We start from the raw sequence: 7972 nt of genomic DNA, 5'->3' as shown, positions 1-7972 counted from the left end.
CACACAGGAACCGTACACCGCGAAAATCAAAAGGGACATCCTTTTTCAGGGTACGCTGCAGCACATCCCACAGGAAGACCGCGTCCCATCAATCCAGGAACACAATTCATCTACGACCGTGAGTTATTACCCGAGAGTCAAACGGCTTACCCCATCGCCTGTAAACTGTGCGGGGTACCTTAGGAGCTAAATGTTTTTCCGCGTCCATCCGTGCGCACACCACCATCAAGCGAAAATCAAGCGAAAGTCGATTTGAGCTGTGAGTTGCAGTTTTTATTTATCCATACTGTCAGCCCATTGTTGTGCTATTGCAGGAGTGGAAGGGCACAATACACTTTGGTTACAAGAATGAAAAAGAAAGCACATCTCCAGAAATGCAAACACGAAATACTCTTGGGAAATGCAACATTGAGGCAACAATAAAATGCGCTACAAACACAGGTGATGACATGGTTCACTTTCGGCCAGGTCATTTAGCGCGAACGTGTGTGCCTTTTACAATTTCGAGAAATTCGTTTATAGATGTCGTCTTTACTGCGGCGTCTGTTAACATATTCCATTGCTTTATTGCTCTAGGAGAGAATCTATATTTAAAACAGTCATTACGAACAGTCGGAGATGGGATATACATGCTGTGACGATTGCGAAAATATTCGTCGGGAGTTATGCGAAAGTACTCATTTTTGTCAATTTTAACATGGCCATGAATAATAAGAAAAAGAAACTTCAATCGGTCATATTCAGTTGTCAGTTCTAAAGAAGGAAGTTCAGCAAGTTCACATAACTGGGTGGGGCAGTGGCAGCGATGATATTTGTTAAAAATAAATCTTGCCGCAACCCGTTGAATATTGTCCAGTTGCGAATGACTTCCGGAAGTGTACGGGTCCCACACAATTTTAGCATATTCAATAATTGGTCGTATTAAGGTTTTGTACGCTAAAGATTTCACTTCAGGGGTGGCATTAAACACATTTCTTCGAAGTGACCACAATGCTTTTCTGGCCTTACTGCATACATGATGTACATGTTCATTCCAACGCACATCAGATGTAAGCTTCAAGCCCAAGTACGTAATTGTTGATACTTTTCTCAGCGGCATACTTTCAATGTAATAAGCATAATCAATAATATTTCGTTTTCTAGTAATAGACATGTACACAGTTTTTTGTGTGTTCAAAACCATTTGCCTGCTGTCACACCAGTTTTTTATTTTTTGCAGGTTGTCATTTATTTCGATCTGGTCGGCAGTCGTTCCAATACGGTTGTACAACACGCAGTCATCTGCGAACAGTCTGATTGGAACAGTAATGTCACGCGGCATGTCGTTAATAAACAAAAGAAATAACAGGGGGCCCAGTACACTTCCCTGGGGTACACCAGACTCCACAGGCGAAAAGGAAGATTGGAAGCCCTTATATTCGACAAATTTCTCTCTATGGCTAAGGTATGACGAGAACCATTCAGATAACCGGGGGTTTCTAAATAAAGTGTTAATTTTTAATAGCAACTTAGGGTGCGATACCTTATCGAAAGCCTTGGCAAGGTCTAGGAATATTATGTCTGTTTGAGCACGGCGGTTTATTGTGTACGAGAGATCATGGATAGTTTCAATTTGCTCAGTTACTGTAGAGAGTCCCTGACGGAACCCATGTTGGCGTTTTTTTTAAAATATGGTAATCGTTAAGTTAACATAATAGATGCTTCGACACTATATCTTCAAGTAACTTCGAACAAGTGCTAGTGAGGGAGATCGGCCTCTAATTTGTAGCGTCTGATTTGCTGCCACTTTTATGAATTGGAATAACTTTAGCACGCCTCCATGCTCGTGAAAAGGAACATTGATTAATAGAAGCCTGGAAAATTACAGTTACGAATTTAGAGACCTACTCTGCATATCTTTTCAAAAATTCATTAGGAATTCCGTAAGGTCCGGTACTTTTCTTAGTATTTATGTCGAGCAGAAGGTTAAACACACCCTGTTCGTCAATCTGTATATCATCAAATGGGGGCCTTACTGATTCATCTGTAAAATCGGGCAGGACGCCGTTACCACGCGTAAAGACCGACGAAAAGAACGAGTTGAAAGCGTATGGCTTGCTATGGGCGCTATCTCCGTTTTCATGCGAAGAGGCGGGTGGTGGATGAACGTATCCCCAAAATTTTCCAGGGGCGTTTTCCAAAAAAGATTTTAATGTTACATTATCGATTTTATTTTTTGAGTCTTTGATGAGCTGTTTCAACTCTCGACTCATAGTGGAAATGCAGCTTTTATCGATGGGCCGGCAGTCTTTTGAAAACGATGCTCGCATCCGTTTTAGCCTTCTTTTCGCGTGGATTATCTCTCTGATTAGCCAGGGATTTTTTCTATTAGTAGTTTTGAATTTTTTAGGCACAAAGCATAGCACACAGTGATTGACCATGTCTGAGAAGAAATTATATAGGCCGTCTACGCTTGCGCCAGAGTCTGCTAGGCCTAAAAATGTATTCAACGATATTTCGAGGTAATCCAAGATAGATACATCGTCAGCTAAAGCACACATGCTCAAAGACGTCACTACCATTTTATGGTACGATATAGCATCTTCGATGTCACAGTTCGCAACAAAAGGACATAGGCGATTTGAAACAAAAACAAGATCTAAAGGCGTCGAAGTTTCAGTGCCCACCCTCGTGAAACCAGACACAATTTTTGTTAGGTTATAATTAAATGCAATATTTAACAACTGGTCACAGCTCCGCACTTCCGTCAATCCTGGAGAGTTGGACACCAAATCAATTCCAGCTAAATTAAAATCTCCCGCAAGAAATATGGCGTCATCAGGGCTCATGTGCAAGTTCATAGATGCTTCCAAGTTAACAAGCACTTCTACTGCAGGGTTGGGTGGCCTGTATAAACCGCCGATCAGCACATTATGGTCGTTTAAAGCAGTTTTAATCCAAACTGTTTCAAGATCGGTTCGATCATCCAGTACCGAAAAGGAAATGTTGTTTTTAATAACGATAGCTACTCCGCCCCCTCTAGTGCAGCGGTCCTTTCTGTTTATCGAATACCCGTGGGGCGTGAGTTCAACATCAGATACGTCTGGATGCAGCCACGTTTCTGTGATTATCAATGCGTCTGGGTCGTGCTCGATTATAATGCTTTCTAGAGTATCTAGTTTATTCAGGACGCTTCTTGCATTAAGGTTCAAAATTTTGAAACATTGAGATTTATTTTCATGGAGTCAATCATTTTCCGAAACCGAACGAGGCATGGTCGCAGAAGCCGGGTACGCATACCGTCGGCTGTTTACTTCATCCCAAGCGTAGAGCACATTGTTAACTGTTAACTTTTATCTTGTCGAAAGCCCATATAACCTTGGCTCCGGTTTTCCTCTCCTCTGCTGTCGCGTTCCACAAGTTTTTCCGAGTAGCGGCCACTCGTTTAGAAAAATCTTCTTGCACGCTGAAAGTAGTTCCCTCTAATTTCGAACAGTGTTTAAATATCTTGGTTTTTTCCCTAAAGTGTCCTACTCGGAGTATCACTGGCCGATTTGTTCCCGGTATCTTCCTACCTAACCGGTGAATTCTTTCGATAGAGTTCAATGTTTGTTTTAGAGTGTTCCCAAACCCATCATCGTTGACTTTTCGTAGGAGTACCTCCTCAGTTTCTAGCTCTGCCTCCTCTATTCCTCTAACGATGATGTTATTGCGTCATGAACGATTTTCGAGATCGTCTATTCGTTTTGACATTTGGTTGATCTGTTCATCAAATTTCCCATAGAGCCCTCAAGTGTAACAAGTCTCGTGTTAACTTCGTCTACGCCCCGTAACTTACATTCTATCGTTTCCAGTCTTTTCTCGACAAGCGACATCGCCGTCTCCGAGGCTTGCTGCTTTTCCTGAATGTCAGTAATTTTAGCAAGGAATTCCCTCTGCGACTGCAGCACCTCTTTAATCATATCCTCAATAGGCCCTGGATTCTCTTCGACATCTCCCGACAGTTAAGTAGAAAACACGCTACAGAGAAACATTCACTTGCGCAAATTCCCAACGTGTGTGCACACGGCAACACCACTATGCAAAGATAGTTACTACGAAAGCCGTATTTCGGGTCACCAACCTGCACAAAAAGCGGAGTGTTAGGCGACATAGCCACGGCGGGGTTGCTGCGTCCACTGAAGAGTGATTCCCGTGTCCGTCCTTTATAGCTGCCAGCCAGACTGTCATGTGGTCCCCTGGTGACGTCAATGTGCTCAAACTAGCTGCGCCGTACGATGTATCCACGTGTGGTAGATACGCAGCTTTCATGGTCCGTGTCGATCCATGGAAAACGTCGTCGGAAACAAGCACTAAAGGCACGTTGTGCGCATGTCCTTGATAGATGTATGCGTTGCTCCCAGAGGCCGCAGCAAGAGAAAGAATTCCAAAAAGCACCTGCACAAAAAAAATTACGCCCATCTTCCCGCGAGGGAACCCTGATGTGATGCAACGCATCAGGGGGGAGCGTTTGGACTGACGCTGGTATTGGATTGCGTCAGTCCACTCGCTGAAGAGACTGTCGCTTCCATCACGTCTTCATCGGAAGATCGTGCACGGATGTATCGTCAAGCAAAGTCAAGTCAAGTGCGAGAGCGAGCGCTGGACTGATCCGGCGCCATGCGCTCCCCTGCTTATATTCCCGCTTTTGAAAGGAGAGCAGCCGGGGGGAGAGTCGCGCGCATGCGCACACATGCGCGCACGCAGAGCAGCGAAGCGCACACGCGCAGCTGTTGTTATGATAATGAGACGGAGTGAGAGTGCGCAAACATGCGCGCACACAGAGCAGCGAAGCGCACACGCGCAACTGTTGTTATGATAATGAGACGGAGTGAGAGTGTTGCGCACAGCTGTCGGAGAGAAGAATGGAGGAGAGTTGCGCATGTGCAGTGAGCGTGCGGACAACGCCGCGACGCCGGAGGGACATACCCGCGAGCAAGAGATGCGTCGCATCTAAAAAGCGGAGCGTCAGGCGACATAGCCACGGCGGGGTTGCCGTGTCCACTGAAGAGTGATGCCCTGTGTCCGTCCTTTATAGCTGCCAGCCAGACTGTCATGTGGTCCCCTGGTGATGTCAACGTGCTCGAATTAGCTGTGCCGTACGATGTATCCACGTGTGGTAGATACGCAGCTTTCATGGTCCGTGTCGAACCATGGAAAACGTCGTCGGAGACAAGCACCAAAGGCACATTGTGCGCATGTCCTTGATTGATGTATGCGTTGCTCCCAGAGGCCGCCGCAAGAGAAAGAATTCCAAAAAGCACCTGGACAAAAAGTGGAGTGTCAGGCCACATAGCCACGGCGGGGTTGCCGTGGCGGGGTTGCTGCGGCAATAATCAAGGTGCAACTCACGGCTCAAATCGAATGGCGGTGGGGGCGCAAATCGGACGTTACTCGGGACGCAACCTGGATGTCATTTCGAGTCCCCGTACTCCACACCCTCGCCATTATCCACGGAGTGGAGATGCTGCCAGTTTTTAGATGCGACGCATCTCTTGCTCTGAGGCATGTCCCTCCTGCGTCGGCGTAGTCCGGCGTCCGCACGCCAGCTGCGCATGCGCGACTCTCCTCCCGTTTTCTCTCCGAGAGCTGTTCGCGCTTCGCTTGCTTCGCTCCACTCCCGTTGCGTAAGTGTGCGCATGCGCGACTCTCCTCCGTTGTCTCCTCTCCTTGAGACATTGTGAATATAAAGCGGGTATCGTGCTGCGGCGGTTCAGTCATCGCTCGCTCTCGTTCGACTCTGCGTCACTGTGCTTGACGACTGTGTGCTTGACTTGATTCTTCCGATGAAGAGGTGATGGAAGCGACGGTCCCGTCACGAAAAGTAAAATTACGCCCATCTTCCCGCGTATGAGAACACCAGCATGTGATGGAATGCATCATACGCGTTCACAACACATTGATGATTGATTGTAGGGTTTAACGCGCCGACGCAACGCAGACGATGAGGCGCGCTGTAGTGGAGGGCTCCGGATTAATTTTGACCACCTGGGGATCTTTAACGTGCGCCGAAATCTCGTACACACGGGCGTTTCTGCTTTTCGCCTCCATCAGAAAAGCGGCCGCCGCGGCCGGGAATCGAACCCGCGACCTTGTGCTCAACAGCGCAACGCCTTAGCCACTGAGCCACCGCGGCGGGTGCGTTCACAACACGTTTCACCCGATTTAGAGAATCGACCCAATGGAAACGCCAATTGAACCCTCCGATACGTCGCATCACACAAGATGGGCGTAATTTTGTTCTTTCATTCTTCCTGTTTTTACATTTCTAGAAGTGCACATCGAACCTAGCCGTTCAACCCGCAAAAACGCATATGAATAACCCATTCCGTATACCGGCATCTGGGCGTATTAAATTTGCGTAGAAGTTGGCTAAAAAACATTCCCTACAAATGTGCTGAAAAGACGATAATCTCCGTCCGCCCCTGTTTAGTAAACCTCTCTCTATCGCTCTCTCTCTGCTCCCACGCTCTAGCCCTCCCCTCTCGCCCATGATGTTGTAAACGCAATGCAGGCTTGCTTAATCCAATTCAATTTTACCGCGTTCTCACCGCTTGCGCCTGCTTTGTTGGGACCTTTTGTTTCGTACTTGGTTTAGGTGGAGCCAACTTGCATTTGAGCGTTTGGATTGATCTTGCACCTCTTCGACACCGCTTTTAGCGCCTTATTGTCATTTCATTGGATGTCGCACAAAAATAAAGCATTACAGCGCGTATTTCTGATTAAAATGACCATTGTGCTCTCGGTTACCCCTTAAAATTTGCCTGAAATATGCCTGAGGATTCCCTTGCGCTGAGGAATGCGGACACTTAAAAGCCAGCCATAGCATAATGCAATGCGAGGTTAATATTTCGCACCGCAAAGGCAGTCATGCCTTGCATATCCAATTTTCGAGTCGCATGGTATACCATTTAAAGAATGCTGTTCGTTCAGTGCAAGAAGTCTCCGTTTGTACGCTTCTCCACTGCACTCCAGAATGACCAGTGACTGCGGCAAAGGCGAAACTCTGGCGAATACCAACACCGAGCACAGGATTTGAAAGGTGCATCGTGAGGCGGCAGCCGGTAGTTTCGAATTGCGTTGTACCAGTGCAAGTGGAATTTTTTACGCGAAATCGTATTCAGGGCCTCGCCACGCTCTAAATTGTCACGCATGGTCGCAGTGATTGGTCATATTCGAGAAAAGTAGCGAAACAGACCTGCGGAATTTTCTTCGATATCTGCACGAATCATTCATTTCAACAGATTGTAGCGAAAGGGACACAGTTAGACTAGAGGCCAGATCCAAGGGGTGTGTCGATGTTCTTCCCTGTCCATCTCCCTCAAATTATGCCTATCTCTGCGGCTCCTTCAGCGGCGCATTTGACTCGTTCAATCGGGGTTCCGTGAGCCGGGCGACCTGCTTCCCCAGCTTGGGTGATTGAGTCCGACAGACACACACGCACGCACGCACGCACGCACGCACGCACGCACACACACACACACACACACACACACACACACACACACACACACACACACACACACACACACACACACACACACACACACACACACACACACACACACACACACACACACACACATTCGCATGCACGCACACACACACACACACACACACACACACACACACACACACACACACACACACACACATTCGCATGCACGCACGCACGCACGCATGCACACGGGCCCGTGATGGGTGACTGCAGGTACCATCGTCAGTGTGACTGCAAGCGGAAAGGCAGAATAAACGTCCTTACCATTTGTGTAAGACTTTGTTTTCTTGTATAAGAACTCTTTGGGTACAGAGAGTTTCCCTTGAGGTTCTTTTGTTTAACAACGCTCGCCAAGCTAGTCGAACACCTCGCAAAATTCTACGGTCTAGAAGCCCTCCTGCGCTGCTGCTTTCTTTGGTTCCTTTCCAAACTTTTGGCGAGCAGTCACTGAAGCAA

The 7972-nt window shown here is 47.2% G+C and overlaps 1 pseudogene; it reads right to left on the bottom strand.

Annotated features, from left to right (window-relative positions):
* Positions 1-3224: 3224 nt before the first annotated feature.
* LOC144179463 (uncharacterized) lies at positions 3225-7736 on the bottom strand (annotated as a pseudogene).
* Positions 7737-7972: the final 236 nt, after the last annotated feature.

Source organism: Haemaphysalis longicornis, unplaced genomic scaffold, assembly GCF_048455015.1.
Source record: "Haemaphysalis longicornis isolate Haplotype H1 unplaced genomic scaffold, Haemaphysalis longicornis Haplotype H1 scaffold_1, whole genome shotgun sequence".
In the NCBI taxonomy this organism is placed as follows: domain Eukaryota; kingdom Metazoa; phylum Arthropoda; class Arachnida; order Ixodida; family Ixodidae; genus Haemaphysalis; species Haemaphysalis longicornis.
This window is presented reverse-complemented; position numbering and strand designations above follow the sequence as displayed.